This window comes from Nicotiana tabacum, chromosome 12, assembly GCF_000715075.1.
Source record: "Nicotiana tabacum cultivar K326 chromosome 12, ASM71507v2, whole genome shotgun sequence".
In the NCBI taxonomy this organism is placed as follows: domain Eukaryota; kingdom Viridiplantae; phylum Streptophyta; class Magnoliopsida; order Solanales; family Solanaceae; genus Nicotiana; species Nicotiana tabacum.
In genome coordinates, this window is record NC_134091.1 from 46,161,541 (window position 1) to 46,181,510 (window position 19,970).

At 36.4% G+C, this 19,970-nt stretch overlaps 1 pseudogene; it reads left to right on the forward strand.

The window, feature by feature from the left end:
- Nucleotides 1-13,408: 13,408 nt before the first annotated feature.
- On the forward strand, nt 13,409-15,064 carry LOC107802189 (actin-104-like; annotated as a pseudogene).
- Nucleotides 15,065-19,970: the final 4,906 nt, after the last annotated feature.

Sequence of the window (19,970 nt, forward strand, 5' to 3'; positions counted from 1 at the left end):
TGTTATTATTCGCATATCCTTCACGTGTTAGGAAATTGAGCTGAGACTCGTATTAAAGATCATGACTTGGCTACGTGTCAATATTTTGAGACCCATAGGGTCGTATTGCTGTTGAATTAATTATTTTAAAATGTACATTTCATACTCAATCAAGCTCACCCATTGTGAGGATATTTATGGGATTGGGGCTGTCCGCCTGCAGCAGGCCATATCGGCTTTATATATATTATTATTATTATTATGGGATCGGGTTGCACGCCGCAACAGGCCTTATAGGATTTATTGTTCTGGATCGGGGCTGCACGCCACAGCAGGCCGTATTGGCTTTATTATTATATGGATCGGGGATGCCCGCTTGCAGCAGGCCATATCGGCTTTATATCACGCTTGAGATGAAGTTAATGGATAATTGGATTATGAGGAGCAACTATTTGCTATCCTCATTAGAAAAAGTCTGGGAGTTGAGATTGCCTCCGTTAATATGTTATGGCAGAGTCGGTAAGTCGAGGAGGCCACCTTGAGGGCCAAAAGTGTAAGAAAATAAAATGTTCTCACTTTAGTGTATAGTCCAGTGATTGTGATTTAAAAGGTACTTTCTATGTGTTATGATTTAAATATGTGCAGCTCATATCCAGATATCACTCTTGATAATATAATGCATGTAATGATGAGATTTGTGATGTTGATATACATGGTGATGCTTTGTCAAGTTGTGGATGTGTTGATAGGTTGATTTTGATAATTATCTGACAGAGGGATAGGCCCAGTTATAGGAGAAACTCTGCTGAAATTTTTATGAATTTGTAAAGATAGCCAAATTTTAAGAGTCATAAGTGAGTTGAAATTTTAGAAAGGAATTATGAGATCGATGTAATCATAAGTGCCAATGTATAATTGTTGGAGGTAGAAGGATAACTCCATTCTTAAAAGTGACTTGTGAAACATTCGAGGACGAATGTTCTTAAGTGGGGGAGAATGTAACACCCCGAAAAAAAAATTGAAGTACTTGAGCGCTAGTAAGAAAGTTGATGTGCGCTCATTATATTATTTTGTGTGCAGACAAGGACTATTAGTATAATCGATATCAATTGGATATGATAATAAGTGTACGAAGCATATTATAAGTGATGTGGGGTCTAAGGAGAGCCCTAAGTCCAAGTCAAGTTGGAAATTTCATGATAGACTAAAGTTCCAAATGAGTACGCACAAGACCAAACTTTGGACGAGCACACACACACACACACACACACACACACACACACACACACACACACACACATATATATATATATATATATATATATATATATATATATATATATATATATATATATATATATATATATATATAAAGGAGGGATGTGATGTTCAACCTATCAAATAAATGATATTCAAGTCTAGTTTTTAACGCTTCAAACCGTTCGTCATTTGGACATTCCTACAAGAAGTTATGGCCAAATTACCAAAGGCTGCTAGAATGCAATTCTGCGACCATTATGCTGCGTCCGAAAGAAAGGCTGGCAGTGAAGTGATTCCATAGCATCCAGGTCCGCATCCGAACTTCAAAGAGGAGTGAAGTGGGGATGCGAAGCATCCAGGGCAGCATCCGAAACCCAGAAATCTGGTCTTATAAATACAATATAATTTAGGGGTTCATTTTCCCCATTTCTTTTGGACGAATTTTGGAGCTCTTCTCTACTCTCTCAAGACCACCAACTCCCCTCTTCTTCAAGGTAAGAAATCCCCATTATTTTGGTATGAAATTCCATCATTTCTACACTAGTATTGATGAAATCTACTCATAAAATACATAAATCTTCAAGAAATTTCTTCAAGAACTCAAAGGAGGGTTTTGCAAGATTTCTTCCAAAAGGTAATCCTACACCCATAGACTTACATGTATGGATATATTATGGGAATATGAGTATGAATTAAGTATAGGAACTCATGGTATGGTGATTGGAAGCCATAAGTTCCACTTTTTAAATACATAACCATTGTAGAGATTGAAATTGAAAGGTGATTATTGGATGGAATTTTGTTGGTTGGGTGAGAATGGTTGGTCACACATGTGATATTAGGATTATAAGTTGTTAAAGAATGATGGTGGGATAAATTGTTGGTAAATGATAGTTGGAAAAACTAATTATATGGTTAAGAATGTATAAATATATGCCCACTAGGTGTTTGGTAAATTATCTAAATGGTCTAAACTATGGAATGGGTTACTAATATTGGTCCCAATGGATGTTGATATTGTAGATTAAAGTTGCTTAGTATAGTAGATCGTTGTAGTATCATTAAGGGGTGAATTTTAGTTTCGGATCGTTGGCATTGAATTGAGGAGACAAGAAGGCATTCAGAGGTGGATACGCACGGAATGGAATTTTTCGAGTATTGATTAGCTTGCTCGACATTGGGTTCGTCTTGTTGAGGTAAGTGACACTTCTAAACTTGGTTTTGAGGGTATGAATTCTCGAATCTAGTGTTATATAAATTGTTTGGAGGTGACGCACGCGATAGGTGACGAGCGTATGGACGTACACCATAGAAATTGTGACTTGAATAAATCATGTGAAGTTGTAAAATTAAATAATCATGTTATTATTCGCATATCCTTCACGTGTTAGGAAATTGAGCTGAGACTCGTATTAAAGATCATGACTTGGCTATGTGTCGATATTTTGAGACCCATAGGGTCGTATTGCTGTTGAATTAATTATTTTAAAATATACATTTCATACTCAATCAAGCTCACCCATTGTGAGGATATTTATGGGATTGGGGCTGCCCGCCTGCAGCAGGCCATATCGGCTTTATATATATTATTATTATTATTATGGGATCGGGTTGCACGCCGCAACAGGCCTTATAGGATTTATTGTTCTGGATCGGGGCTGCACGCCACAGCAGGCCTTATTGGCTTTATTATTATATGGATCGGGGATGCCCGCTTGCAGCAGGCCATATCGGCTTTATATCACGCTTGAGATGAAGGAGCCCCTCCGGTGTCTGTACACACCCCCCAGTGAGCGTAGATGATTATATATATATTCAGGATGGACTTTCCAGGGCATGGACTTGCCTTCCTTACGATGATTATATATATATTCGAGATGGATTTTCCCAGGGTATGGATTTGCCTTACTTATTTATATTGTAATAAATTTACCTGGACATGGATCTTGTCCATATTATTTGCATTTGGGAATAAATTACCCTAGGGCTGGATTGGCCTTATATGGTACTAAGTGACTGACTGTCTGTCGATGTGTATATATATACGGGTTGGAATACCCCTGGGCTGGATTGGCCATAAACTGTACCGAGTGATCAAATAATTTGTGACCAGTATTTACATGAGGTCTTTCTACTGGGATGTCATATTCCTCATATCATGCAGTATTGATCTATTTCACTTATACTGAGTTTAACTGTTCAACTTGAAAGCATACCTACATTTTGTACCATTATTTATACTTGAATGTACCTGCGGAGCTCGTCACTACTTTCAGCCCAGAGGTTAGTCTTGTTACTTATTGAGTTGGTTATACTCATACTATACTTTGCACCTTGTGTGCAGATCCAGGTGCTTCCGGACACGACGTCGGTTAGACCTCAGTGTGTTACCAGTTGGAGACTATCAGGGTAGCTGCCTGGCGTCCGCTGATCTTATCTCTCTTTCCTTCAGTTATTATATTGTTCTATACTTTCAGATAGTGGTTTTTATTAGTCAGACATTGTATTCATATTAGATGCTCATATACTCAGTGACACCGGGTTTTGAGAGTGTTATATTTGTATTTATGAGATTTCTTCCGCTGAATTTAATTATTTTATTTTTAAATTTAAAAGATATGGTGGTTTATTAAGATTGTGGGCTTACCTAGTATTGAGATAGGCACCATCACGACTGGTGAGATTTTGGGTCGTGATATCATTCCACTACCAGTCGCCTTTGTGTCGGCTAGAGTAACCCTTCGAGACACCTAACACCTCTTTCACCGCCTCCCTTATACAGCTCGCCGTCCTCGTCCACATAGCGCCTGCATCCCCACTACTCTTCCACGCTCCCATATCCGATAACCCTCCCCCTAACTCCTAGGCTTTATCCTTAGTCAAGACTCCCCACCTGATCCTCGGCTGACCTCGTACAAACCTCCCTCTTTATCATGATACCGACGTCCATCACCAAGAGCCTATGTTGCGTCGCGAGGGTCTCACCCCGTATAACCTTGCAATCCCTGGACAACCCTCTATCACACCTCCTGAGGAGGAGATAATCAATCTGCGTCTTCGCTACAGCACTTTGGAGAGTTACCTGATGCTCCTCCCTCTTCTAAAAACTAGAGTTCGCAATCACCAGCTCAAAAGCCTTTGCGAAATCCAGCAACGAAGTACCTCCTCTGCTCCTATCCGCAAAATCGAAGCCGTCATGTACCTCGCCATAGCTGCCAGCAGTCCACTCAATATGACCATTGAAATCCCCTCCTATAAATAGCCTCTCAACAGGTGGAATACAACGCACAATCTCATCCAATCCCTCCCAAAAACGCCGGCATTGATGGTGTACTCTCCGACCACTAACTTGATAGTCATTAATCTATCATTCACCCGCCTGACCTCTACCACAGACTCTCTGAGATTCCTATCCGCCAAAATATCCTCTCCATTCTTACTCTTCAAAACTCCAGAGTACCACAGCTTATACCTGTCTGCATCCCTCGCCTTCGATCCTGCCCACCTCGTCTCCTAGACACACTATATATTGACCTTCCTCTTCTGGAAAATCATCGCTTGTTAAATGGCTATCCCTATAATTATCTCTCAAAAGAAAAAAGGCGAAAAGAACAAAAGAATTGGCAACAATGATTTGATTCAAAATTTCAGTTTTATTTGCATTTATCGTTATTTTAGTCTAAACAATAGAATGTAGGAGTTTGGGATTTCCACGTCTCTCTTCTAATTATTCTCTTGTCATTCCACTTTTATACCCAACCATTTAAATTTATCTGTCTGTACTACCGAAAATATAGATCCTCCAAAGGCGGATATATTAAATTAAATAGTAGTAGTTTTTAACCCATAATTATAAAAATACAACCTTATATATTGCACTCGTATCACTTAAATCCTAAATCCATCCCTTGGTTAGTTTTTCTCCCCGTTTTCTAGCTCTTTCTGCTTACCAGATAAAGTCTCTGTTTCTCTCACATTCTCAATACTGAATTGGCAATAAGTTGTGTGCGATTTCATAAAGGTAAGCTTCAATTTTGTTGGATGATCGATCATTTTCAGTGTAGTTGATCTCTGTTTCACTTGCATTTATTATTAATTGGTTGCTAAATGATTTGTTCTTCTAACTGGTTAACTACAATTTTTAGGTTAAGTTTGACACTAGGTAGGATGATTTCATGTGGTTATCTGATCCAAATGTTGTTTAACATGTTTTGGTCGGAAGAAATTATGTATATCATCTTGATCATCAAAGTGGTTAAAATAAATATAAGAACCAAATGAAGGAAGACGAGACCATTCCGATAATATGATACTAATTTGTTCAGATTAGACGTGTAAGTGTCTTCACTAAGCAAAGACACATTAAATTTTGGATTAATTGCACTAAGCATCTCTTGTAAGTTCTTAAAATCAAACACTTAATTAAACCCCTACACTATAAAACCGGTTGAATTCGCATGTAATATTGGGAACGGAAACCCCTTTGCCCGCCAACCGTGACACCAAAATTGGGAAATAAAGATGTATAATTTTCTTTTAAACGGAGCTTTGCTCGTGTAAATTAAGTGGTCAATGGATTTACACATGTCATACATTTGCACAAAGTGACTTTTCTTTAATTGTTTTAGTTCTTGATTCGGCATGTAAAGGTGTGCAACATGAAGAATTTGTCAAAGAAAAGAAGTGTGAGAGTTGAAAGTGAGTTAGGGAAGTAAACAGTCAGCAAGTAACATTTAGTTTGCATGAAACCTAATATAATCGTTTTTCTTGTAAAAACAAATACTACTAACTAACTTCTTTTAAACTAATTTCTGAAATGCTGTCTCAAAGATTGCAAAATATTCTGTAGTAATACTATTTATAGCATTTTTCATGTTTCCACTCCGTGTTATTCGTGTTTTCTTAAGTTTAGTGATTTTTATACAGCCGTTTCTTTATATTTTCTTAAGTTTAATGATCTTATACAGTCCTTATATATGAATGTGAATTATCTTCATCTTTAGAGTATTGGTAATGCTAACTTGTATGATGGTGAAAAGTGCGGTAATATATATATCTTGGTCTAGAGTGGGGACATAGACAAGAGTGGGTTGCTCTAGTGGTGAACACCCTCCACTTCCAACCAAGAGGTTGTGAGTTTGAGTCACCCCAAGAGCAAGGTGGGGAGTTCTTGGAGGGAGGAAGCCGAGGGTCTATCGAAAACAGTCTCTCTAACCTGGGGTAGGGGTAAGGTATGCGTACACACTATCTTCTCCAGACCCCACTAATGAAATTATATTGGGTTGTTGTTGTTGTTGTTGGTCTAGAGTGGGGTTAATCTGGAAATACAACTAGCTAGCTATTTTTCAGCTTGATTTTATGTTGTTTAGCTGTATTTGTAAAACAATTATGGAGAAGATAAAATAACATAAATGTAAATGAAACAGAATTTAATCCGAGCCCACTGAATTCACAGTGTTTCCTTAAGAAATTTAATCCCCTCCTAGTACCCAAGGTTGTGAATTATTTTCTCCCAGGATAGAACGAATTACGCATTGGTGTAGCGATACTTCAAACACCAATGTTTCAGCGAACACAAAATCGGTAGCAAATCACACTTACTCATATTTTATTTGTAGTTAAAACAATGCAGAAGAAAGGAGGAGAAGTCAGAAATTCATATGGAAAATCTGAGAGAATGGACTGGTATTTATAGCCAATATTGAGCTCAATCTGAAGATGTGCAACTCTTCAAATCCGAAGAGGTGCCAATTGTTTCTTCAAATCAGAAGAGTTGCAAAATGTTCTTCAACTCTTCAGATTTGAAGAGGTACAAACTGTTCTTCTGAAGAGGTGCAAACTGTTTTGTAAATATCTTTTACAAAAAGTGAAGGGCATATACTATTACGTTTGGATTTAATATTAATATTCCGTTTACAAAAAATCGGATATTTAATAATAATTCTGTTAATATTTACTATTAACAAATAAATTTGGTCCAAAAAATTAATCAATCAATCGATCATTTGACCGAATCCGAAACCGAAGCCGAAGCCGAAGCCGAAGTCGTAGCCGTAGCCGAAACCGAACCGAGCGAGCGACGACGGCGCGAGGCTTGCCTTCTTCTTAACTCTTTAAGAGCTAGAAGAAGTGCAATTGTATATATACCCATCAAAATCTCTTCCTCTTCCAATATGGGACAATATCCCTTTGTCAAGGAGGGAAACTCAAATATTTTCAATTTCCCTCCATTTCCCATTCACCCTCTTTTAAGCTACATTTATGCTTAAAAACCCCCAACAATCCCCCACATGAATGGGGAATGGCTATATCACGAAAATATGCATGAAAAACTGTGTGATTCGCAAGCAAGGATTAATTGTATCAGGATAAGTAGGTTTCTCTTTGAACTTTCCGTAGTGAACTTATGTCGGATATACTCGGTAAATCGGTAGATTTGATATCTTTGAACCGTCGAACTTTGGTGTATACCTAGACAACCATAAGTCACACAACCGACCCTTAACCGTCTTTGGCTCTCATTGTTGTGTTCGTTTCAGCCATGAACACCGCCTGGTTTAATAAGTGCGTAGAGAATTGGCCTTACAAAATTCTCCTTGAAGCGGCTAACACTTCACACTTACATAGGTGATTCCTAAACGTGTCATCCCATAGATACATTATTTGATATACCCCGTATCAAATTTAGAAATCATTAAAAAGCCTTAATGCTTTATCCTTGGTACTGAACATTATCTCATCACGAGAATGGACCAAACTTTTAGTTGACAATGTTGAACCGTCATTAATGACTTTGTTTGATCTCCTTGAACCTCGATCTTGGGATCTCCAGTCTTCTAGGTAAAGTTACCGCCACAATGGCTTGTTCTCGGCCATAGTCCCATTCCTCTTGATAATTTCTCAACTACCTCTCTAGTTAGGCCTTTTGTAAGTGGATCCGATACATTATCGCTTGACTTTACATAGTCAATCGTGATAATTCCTCTAGAGAGTAATTGCCTAACGGTTTTATGTCTTCGTCGTGTATGACGAGATTTACCGTTATACATCACGCTCCCAGCCCTTCCAATTGCAGCTTGACTATCGCAATGTATGCATATTGGTGCCAACGGTTTAGGCCAAAATGGAATGTCTTCCAAGAAATTCCGGAGCCATTCAGCTTCTTCACCGGCTTTATCTAAGGCTATGAATTCAGCTTCCATTGTAGAGCGAGCAATACAAGTTTGCTTGGACGACTTCCAAGATACCGCTCCTCCACCAATAGTAAATACATATCCACTTGTGGACTTAGAATCAGTTGAACCGGTGATCCAATTTGCATCACAATATCCCTCAATCACCGCAGGATAGTTACTGTAGTGCAAAGCAAAGTCCTAGGTATGTTCTAAATATTCCAAAACTCATTTCATTGCCATCCAATGAGATTGACCTGGATTGCTCGTGTATCGACTCAATTTGCTTATAGCACAAGCTATATCTGGTCGTGTACAATTCATGATATACATTAAATATCCCAACACACGAGCATAATCCAATTGTGATATGCTTTGGCCTTTGTTCTTTGCTAATGCAAGATTCACGTCAATTGGAGTCTTTGCAACTTTAAACCCTAAGTGCTTGAATTTTTCAACTACTGTCTTAATATAATGAGATTGTGACAATGTCAGACCTTGAGGAATCTTATTGATCTTAATCCCTAGAATTAAATCAGCAACTCCCAAGTCCTTCATATCAAACTTGCTAGTTAGCATACGCTTAGTCGCATTTATGTTGGCAATGTCATTACTCATTATCAGCATATCATCCACATATAAGCAAATAATGACTATGTGATTTGGAACATTTTTAATATACACACATTTATCACATTCATTTATCTTAAAACTATTTGACAACATTGTTTGGTCAAATTTCGCATGCCATTGTTTGGGTGCTTGTTTTAGTCCGTAAAGAGACTTAACAAGTCTACATACCTTCTTTTCTTTACCAGGAACCACAAACCCTTCAGGTTGTTCCATGTAGATTTCTTCCTCCAAGTCTCCATTTAAAAAGTCCGTCTTAACGTCCATTTGATGAATTTCAAGCCCATAAACTGCAGCTAATGCTACTAACATTCGTATGGACATAATTCTTGTAACCGGAGAGTATGTATCAAAATAATCAAGACCTTCTCACTGTCTATACCCTTTGACTACAAGTCTTGCCTTATATTTATCAATAGTGCCATCATCTTTCATTTTCCTCTTAAAAATTCATTTAGAACTCAAAGGTTTATTTCCAGGAAGAAGATCAACCAATTCCCATGTATGGTTATTCAATATGGATTCTATTTCACTATTGACTGCCTCTTTCCAAAACAATAATTCCGAAGAAGACATAGCTTCTTTAAATGTTCGAGGCTCATTTTCCAATAAGAAAGTCACAAAATCTAGTCCAAATGAAGTAGACGTTCTTTGACATTTACTACGTCTTGGATCCTCCAGATTAAATATATTTTCTTTTGTTTTTTCCCGAGGTCGTTTAGATCCTTCACCAATTGACTCACATTCCTTGTTATACGGGTATATATTTTCAAAGAATTCAGCATTATCTGAGTCTATAACTGTATTATTATAAATGTCGGAATTTTCTGATTTATGAACCAGAAATCGATATGCTTTACTATTGGTCGCATATCCTATGAAAACACAATCAACGGTTTTCGGTCCTATTTTTACTCTTTTGGGTTTAGGAATTTGCACTTTTGCCAAATACCCCCACACTTTAAAATAATTCAAGTTGGGTTTCCTTCCTTTCCATTTTTCATATAGAATGGATTGTGTTTTGCTATGGGGTACTCGATTTAGTATCCGGTTAGCCGTAAGAATGGCTTTCCCCCACAAGTTCTGTGGCAAACCAGAACTTATCAACAATGCGTTCATCATTTCCTTTAATGAACGATTCTTTCTTTCCGCAATCCCATTGGATTGGGGCGTGTAAGGGGCAGTTGTTTGATGAATTATTCCATATTCTAGACATATTTCTTCAAAAGGAGATTCATATTCGCCACCCCTATCACTTCTTATCATTTTAATGTTCTTGTTAAGTTGCGTTTCAACTTCATTTTTGTATTGCCTGAATGCATCTATTGCTTCATCTTTACTATTAAGTAAGTAAACATAGCAATATCGAGTACTGTCATTAATAAAAGTTATGAAATACTTCTTTCCACCGCGAGATGGTATTGACTTCATATCGCAAATATCTGTGTGAATTAAGTCTAAAGGATTTGAATTCCTTTCAACTGACTTATAAGGATGTTTAATATACTTAGATTCCACACATATTTGATATTTTGATTTGTCGCATTTAAACATAGGCAATACTTCCAAATTAATTATTTTTCGTAAGGTTTTATAATTGACATGACCCAAACGTATATGCCATAATTCATTTGACTCAAGTAAGTAAGAAGAAGCTGAAATTTTATTATTATTCTCAATAACCATTACATTCAGCTTGAAAAGGCCCTCAGTGAGGTAACCTTTTCCTACAAACATTTCATTCTTACTTATTACAACCTTATCAGATATAAAGACACACTTAAAACCATTCTTAACAAGAAGTCCAGCAGAGACTAAGTTCTTTCTAATCTCGGGAACATGAAAGACGTTGTTCAAGGTCACCACCTTACCAGAAGTCATTTTCATAAATATCTTTCCAGATCCTTCAATTTTTGCCGTTGCAGAATTTTCCATAGAAAGCGTCTCTTCAGGTCCAACAAGAGCATATGTAGCAAATGCTTCTCTAACAGCACAAACATGGCGAGTGGCTCCAGAATCAATCCACTACTCCTTAGGATTTCCTACCAGGTTGCATTCAGAAAGCATAGCACACAAGTCATCGATATCTTCGTGCTTTTCAACCATGTTTGCTTGACCCTTCTTCTTGCCTTTCTTTGGAGCACGACAATCTTCAGATATGTGTCCAGCTTTTTCACAGTTGTAGCAATTTCCGTTGAACCGCTTCTTGCTTGGGTTGCTTTTCGGTCCATAAGTCTTCTTTCTCTTTCTATCATCAACAATGTTTGCTTCCATTATTGTTGAGTTTTCACGTCCTTTCTTTTCAGCAGCTTTATTGTCCTCTTCGATTCTCAACCGAACAATGAGATCTTCAAGGGACATCTCCTTTCGTTTGTGTTTCAAGTAGTTTTTGAAGTCCTTCCACAAAGGAGGCAACTTTTCAATCATTGCTGCAACTTGGAAAGCTTCATTGATGAGAAGACCTTCAGTGAAAATTCTGTTAGTAGAAACAATATAATTAATACTTTCAACATTAGTATTAATTTGACTTATACTTTCAGCAAGGAGATCGTGAATAATCACTTGCAATTCTTGGACTTGGGTAATAAAAGACTTGCTATCTACCATTTTATAGTCCAAAAATTTAGCGGCAACGAAATTCTTTAACCCGGCATCTTCTGTTTTGTATTTCCTTTCAAGTGCTATCCACAATTGTTTTAACGTCTCCATATTACTATAGACGTTATACAGATTGTCCTCTAGTGCACTAAGAATGTAATTCTTGCATAGAAAATCAGAATGCTTCCACGACTCAGTCACGAGAAAGCGTTCATTTTCTGGAGTTTTGTCGGGCAGAATAGGAACATCTTCCGTAATGAACTTCTGCAGACTTAAAGTCGTCAAGTAGAAGAACATCTTTTGCTGCCAGCACTTGAAGTCAATCCCAAAAAATTTTCCGGGTTTTTCTGCCGGTGCTAGTGCCGGTATTGTTCGGCTTGTCGATGCGTTGGCAGTTACCATAGGAACAGTCTGGTTCCCGTTGTCGTTCGTCATTTCTGTAAAAGAATGACACAAACAAACGTTAAAATCACGTAGATTTTAATCTCCACTGGAGTAGAAAACCACACAGGTTTTAGTCTCCAGAAATAGTGAATATAACACAAATACAGAAAATATTAAATTCCTTAAGCTTGTTGTTTAGCTGTATTTGTAAAATAATTATGGAGAAGATAAAATAACATAAATGTAAATGAAACAGAATTTAATCCGAGCCCACTGAATTCACAGTATTTCCTTAAGGAATTTAATCCCCTCCTAGTACCCAAGGTTGTGGATTATTTTCTCCCAGGATAGAACGAATTACGCATTGGTGTAGCGATACTTCAAACACCAATGTTTCAGCGAACACAAAATCGGTAGCAAATCACACTTACTGATATTTTGTTTGTAGTTAAAACAATGTAGAAGAAAGGAGGAGAAATCAGAAATTCATATGGAAAATCTGAGAGAATGGACTGGTATTTATAGCCAATATTGAGCTCAATCGGAAGAGATGCAACTCTTCAAATCCGAAGAGGTGCCAACTGTTTCTTCAAATCTGAAGAGGTGCAAACTGTTCTTCAACTCTTCAGATTTGAAGAGGTACAAACTGTTCTTCTGAAGAGGTGCAAACTGTTTTGTAAATGTCTTTTACAAAAAGTGAAGGGCATATTTAATAACAATTCTGTTAATATTTACTATTAACAAATAAATTTGGTCCAAAAAATTAATCAATCAATCATTTGACCGAAGCCGAAGCCGAAGCCGAGCCGAGCGAGCGACGACGACGCGAGGCTTGCCTTCTTCTTAACTCTTTAAGAGCTAGAAGAAGTGCAATTGTATATATACCCATCAAAATCTCTTCCTCTTCCAATATGGGACAATATCCCTTTGTCAAGGAGGGAAACTCAAATATTTTCAATTTCCCTCCATTTCCCATTCACCCTCTTTTAAGCTACATTTATGCTTAAAAACCCCAACAATCCCCCACATGAATGGGAAAATAAGACATTTCTCAGATCCTTGATTTTGTGAACACTTTTAACTTTAACTCTATATTTGTACCAGTGATCTCACACCTAAATTGAATCTGCAAAATAAATATTTGAGGTCCTTACAAGATGGCTGATGGGAAGGATATTCGACCACTTGTTATTGACAATGGAAGTAAAATGAGCAAGGTTAGTCAGAAAAAATTGTTTGCAATTTCAGCTCCATGCGTGGTGCTAACTGTTTTGCCTCCTATGGGACCTGCTAATAAATCATAAGTGTGTCATTTGTTTCTTTAGGCCGGGTTTGCTGGGGATGATTCTCCAAAGGCTTTTTTCGAAAGTAAAGTTGGTCGTCCTCGATACACTGGCGTCATGGTTGGGATGGGACAAAAGATGGCTATGTAGGTGATGAGGCTCATTGTAAAAGAGGTATTTTGACTCTGAAATATCCCATTTGAACATGGCATAGTAAGAAAATTGGGATGATATGGAGAAAATCGTGCATCACGCATTATACAATGAGCTCCGTGTTGCACCCGAGGAGCATCCCGTTCTTCTGACTGAGCCACCACTTAACCCCAAGTCAAACAGAGAGAAAATGACTCAAATCATGTTTGAGACATTCAATGCTCCAGCCATCTATGTTGCAGTCAAGGCTGTTCTTTCTCTCTTTGCTATTGGTCGTACAACCGGTAGACCTTTCCTTTGTGATATGTTGCTTTATGATATTAAGGATTTTTCCAATCATTAGAGTGGTGTCTTCCGTAAGATTGAAAACCAGCATTTGCTGGTTCTCTACTGATTTTTTATCAGTCACTAATTGTATGTTGTTTTGCAATAAGGTATTGTGCTTGATTCTGGTACTAGTGTGAGCCACAGTGTCCCAATCTATGAGGGACATGCACTTCCCCATGCTATATCGCAGTTATGTCTTGGTGGTCATGATCTTACTGATTATCTCGAGGATATTGTCATGAATCTCACGGAGGGTCGTTATTTATCATGCATTGCCGCTGCATCGCTAATTATTTGTCATATGAAGGAGACGATTGCTTATGTTGCACTGGATTTTGAACAAGAGATTGAGAAGGCAAAAAAGCTCTCAAAATCGGTAGAGAAAGGCTATGAGCTTCCTGATGGAAATTAAAATCATAACTCTTGGTGCGGGGAGGTTCCGCTGCCCTGAAGTCCTATTCCAGCCATCATCGGTTGGACAGGAAACGACAGGAATTCATGAGAAAGTATACAACTCAATCATGAGATGCCATATTGATATTAGGAAAGATTTATTTTCAAACATTGTGCTTAGTGGTGGCTCAACTATGTTTCCAGGCATAACAGAACGTATGAGCAAGGAAATCACTGCTCTTGCTCCAAGCAGCACAAAGATCAAGGTGATCGCACCACCTGAGAGGAAATTTAGCACTTGGATAGGAGGATCAATTTTAGCTTCCCTCAGTACTTTCAAAAAAGTTAGTTTTTTTTTTTGCTTTATCTCACTGATCAATCAATCAATGCCTTGTTAACTCTTTAAAGCTCAAGTGATTCAGCACTAATATCTATGTCCGATGCAGATGTGTATAACAAAGGGCGAGTATGATGAAATTGGTCCCTCTATTGTCCACAGGAAGTGTTTCTAAGCTTGGTGAGAACTTAAAATCCTCTTTGGTTAAAAATTCCTTCAAATGAATGCTTCATTTTAGGTCACAATGACCTGTTTTTCAGTTAAGTGATACCAATCCTATGAGCAGTCTGTTTCAATGTGCTATTCTTCCTTGGCTTGGCTATATTGGTGTCTTTGTAAGTTAGCTAGTATGCAGGAAGCTGGTGGATCGTCCATTACGAGAAGTTGGTTATATTTTTATCATATAAGTAGACCTTTTCAGATGTGTCGAATTTGGATTAGCTTTCCTTTATTCAACAATATTTACCAGAAAATATATCGATAAGAGGTTGTGTAATTGCAGAAAAGTAGATCTATATGTTTTATGCTTTGTAAGTTAGCTTTGGCGATGTTATGCTTGTTTTTGTGTTACCAGTTTCCAAGCAGAGATTTTTGTTCATACCTTTCTATTGTTGTAGATGATATGAATGAATGCGTACTCCAACTTCCAGATATTCTGTTTGTAGTACTATGCATAAGGTTGTTCAATCTATTGACCTCTTTATTAGATGAGAAAGAAAAGTACGAAGAGAAAAAAAAATGAAAGTTGATTTTCTACATTCCATTTGTGGAATAAAAAATGGAATCAAAGTGAAACAGACGGTGGTTACTTCTAACTTTTTGATTGAGATTAAATAGTCAAATGACATAGAATATCAACAGATAAACCGATAAGCAAAGCTATAAATTGGAAAACACTAAAATATATAGATACGTGTAATTAACAACAATGGGAGTCGGAAGTGAAGGGACATTAAATTTTCCAGCAACTTGGAACTACAATGACAAAGATGGCAAACTTTGCTGGCCAGCACCCAACAGTGTAAATGCTATGCACCTTTCGTTTAAAATCTATATTTCTTTTCCTTTGAAAGAAAATATGGGCAACTTGTTCGATGTATCATGTATTTACACAGTCAGTACACAATTTAGAATGTCAAAAATACCTCAAGAAAGCCAAATTTTAAGGTAAAATAGAAGGTGCATTTCCGATTAAGTTATCCCTCTTTGACAATTTAGGGTCATTTTGATTGCACACATTTTCTTCAAAGAGGAAATAATTCGACATGACCTTAATAATTTGAATGGAAGAAAATGACTCAAGAAACATCTCTTTTATTTTATTTTCTTGAAAACTTTAATTTAAAAAGCCAGCTATCCAAGAAAATAGTCCACAAATTTATATATTATACTATATAATTAGTGTACAATATATGTATATTAGATACAGAAAGTAAATAATTTTAGCTGAGCGACTAGATGGATTAACATCCCTTTTTTCCTTGACATACAATTAACAAAGTTTGTAACATGCCATAAAATCAATTGTCCCCAAGAAAAAAAAATTACACGACGTGTTCTCCAACGGGGCAAGTCTGTTTTTATTGGTATTAGCGAAATATCTCCGTTTTTTAATTGAACCCCATAGTTTTTCAATATTTAAAGCCTGGAATTCTTGTTTGGTGGTGGAACATTGAAGGTTAATGATCCATTATTCTTAAAATCGTTTGAATATTGATAATTTGTGCTTAACGTTTTAGTTCAAATACCGATTTACTGATTTACGGTAAAAAGCTCAAAATTTAATTGTTGGATCTTAGAAAGTGTTGAAGAACATAAAATGAGTCTTTTTTATTTGGTTTGATTTGGTATTGTATGACTAAAATATATAGGTTGAATGAATATAGCATAAATTCTACCAATCCAGTAGAGAAATCCGTGAAGAGCAAAACCATGCCAGCTTGGTGGACTCTAATGAACAACTTAATAGATAGGTAAAGTAAATATAATACAAACTATGTCAATCTGGTAGAGAAACATTGAAGAGCAATAATTGTGTTCAGATTCGAAAGCTATATTTTAAATACATCCAATTTTGGGGGTATTTGGCTAAGACCGGTACCTTACGGGACTATTCTAATCAATAACCCAAAAAAGAAAGATTCTAATCAATAACCCAAAAAAGAAAGAGGGATTTTAAGAAATTATTATTGTTTAATGGCTATTAATTTCCTATAGCTACCATATATATAATTACTTCCTATAGCTACTATTCAGTTGTTACGGTAGTGTATTCGTTGTATTCGCGCTACTGTATTCATGAATACACTAGCAGGAGTCGACTAAAAAATAGGGGGTTACAGCTGTACGCGACTGTATTCACATGTATTCGCGCCATATATTCGTGAATACAGTAACGACAATCACCTTAAAAATAGGTTTGTCCAGCTGTTTAATAACGGAAATATGATCAATTAGCATGATACACTCCTAATATAACTCAACAAAAATAATTCTAACACGCCTCATTATCAACCCAATTAATAGCAAAACAGTATTTTACGTGAAAAACTTTTAGCTCATGGAATTAAAAATCACGACCTACACTCGTAGGATTTCAAAATCACTAACCGAGCAACTTTAGATTACAACCTTTTGTAACCTCGGAATTAAACTCTTAATCCCTCACCTACTTGCAATAACTCTATTACAAGCCTCTTTATAATAACTCTGTTACAAAACTCACCACTTTGACTAACTCTAGTCAAACACAAACACAAGGTTTATGGTTTACAAAGATATCCTATGAGATGCTTCTAACTAAGCTGAGTAGGAATTACAAGTGAATAACAATAACAAAGATACAACAATACTAAGGACACACGATAAACTCAGTGTTGGGATCTGGTCCTTTGTTCTGTCGTTGCTTTGTTCTTCAAACCTTGGAGTAAATGAAGACGAATGCACACTTGAGAGAGAATTAATGTTTTATGGTTTTTAAGTGTGTAAAATCCCTTGTCTCATGTTGGTAATATATAAGTGAAGTCACTAGGATGATGTAAGCAAGTATCTAGTACACACCATGCTTCAAAATTGACTGCCGCACTGTTGCGTGTGTAGTACAGCAGCTTTAATAGCTGTAAAGAGTTAACTTGTATTGTGACCGGATAAATTGATAGTCATTTGTTCCCTCTGTTGTTCCCTTGACTGATATCATTGGAACTTGTGCCAGACATATGACTTGTTGTTCCGAGCACTTTGAGGCTTTGTATCATGTTCTCTATTTGGTTCTCATATGAAGTTTGTTAAATCATCAAAACACAAATGCACATGACTTATCAGTAATGAACCACACCAATTGACCACAAGAAAGGAAATATTATTTCCTAATTGTTTATGACGAAACGTTGAGGCATAGCTTTGATTATCAAATGTATGCTTTTATAAATGTTAAATTATTTGATCAATTTGAAGTACTAGTAACATGTATGTACAGAAACTAAAATTTAATTATTTGTACGAGGGGCGAACATTGATATTGATTATTAAATTGATTTAATTGTTATAATAATCAGTTAATTTAATTAGAACCAACACAGGGTTAAGTCTAATATACTAGCACAAAAAGTATTATACTAGAAATGTTTGAATATTTCTTCTTTACTAGGGCACAACGAAAATTTTATTGGGTTGTTAAATGACTATCCCTATAATTAGCACAATGATTTCATTCAAAATTTCAATTTTAATTGCATTTATCGTTATTTTAGTCTAAACAATAGGATGTAGGAGTTTGGGATTTCCACTTCTCTCTTCTAATTATTCTTTCTCATTCAGCTTTTATACCCAAACATATAAATTTATCTGTCTGTACTACCGAAAATATAGATCCTCCAGAGGCGGATACATTAAATTAAATACAACCTTAAATCCTAAATCCATCCCTTGGTTAATTTTTCTCCTCGTTTTCTAGCTCTTTTTGTTTACCAGATAAAGTCTCTGTTTCTCTCACATTCTCAAAACTGAATTAGCAATAAGTTGGGCGCGATTTCATAAAGGTAAGCTTCAATTCTGTTTGATGATCGATCGCTTTCAGTGTAGTTGATCTCTGTTTCACTTGCATTTATTATTAATTGGTTGCTAAATGATTTTTTTTTAGCCGAGGGTCTTTCGGAAACAGCATTTCTACCTCTTCGAAATAGGGATAAGGTCTGCGTACACACTACCCTCCCCATACCCCATTAATGAGATTTTACTTGTTGTTGGTTGCTAAATGATTTGTTCGTCTAACTGGTTAACTACAATTTTTAGGTTAAATATGGCATTAGGTAGGATGATTTCATGTGGTTATCTGATCCAAATGTTGTTGAACATGTTCTGGTCGGAAGAAATTATGTATACCATTTTGATCATCAAAGTGGTTAAAAAAAAAAAGAACCAAATGAAGGAAGACGAGACCATTCCGATAATATGATACTAATTTGTTCAGATTAGATGTGTAAGTGTCTTCACTAAGCACACATTAAATTTTGGATTAATTGCACTAAGCATCTCTTGTAAGTATTTTAAGATCAAACACTTACAACCCCTATAGTGTAAAATCAGTTTCTTTAATTTTGGTGTAAATTTGTTGCCTCCTCCAACCTAGGTGGGGCGAATTCGCATGTAATGGGAACGGAACCACCCTTTGCCCGCCAACCGTGACACCAAAATTGGGAAATAAAGATATATAATTTTCTTTAAGCGGAGCTTTGCTCGTGTAAATTAAGTGATCAACGGATTTACATATGTGATATATTTGCACAAAGTGACTTTTTGTGTTAATTGTTTTAGTTCTTGATTCAGCATGTAAAAGTGGGCAACATGAACACAAGTTGAATAAAAGAAATGCGAGAGTTTGTCAATCAAAAGAAGAGTAAATTTCACTCTACCCGTTAACCTCTTAGGGTAGGGAAACGATACCCCTCACCTTTTGAATGGGAACAGTAACCCCTTAGGATTGGGAAACAATATCCTCTCGCCTTTTGAGAGGGAAATGAACCACCTTTGACCCAAAAATCAACAAAAAATGAAATAAAAAACTCTTGCCCGAATTTACAAATGTCATTATTATCCCTTGACTAACAGAAACTTTAAATATTACAAAATTTTGATTAATTTCTTGCTTCAAAGAGGAGCATCTCCAAAAAAATTCTCATTTTACACTAATAATATAAACTTGGAATACACTAATAATTAATACAAATAATTATTTTTTTCATCCAAACAGTAATATCTTTAAAAATATGAATTAGTACACTAATAACTGTTACATATTGTCAAGGCTAAACTTTCTTTAAAATCTAGTATTCATTCAAGAAGGTTTTCCTATGGCTCTTGCTCCCTGAAGGTAAACAAATCTATTTTTGCTCTTTATGAATATATTCATACTTTCATATGGATGTTATTTGGTTTTATGGTGTTTTGTTAGGATAG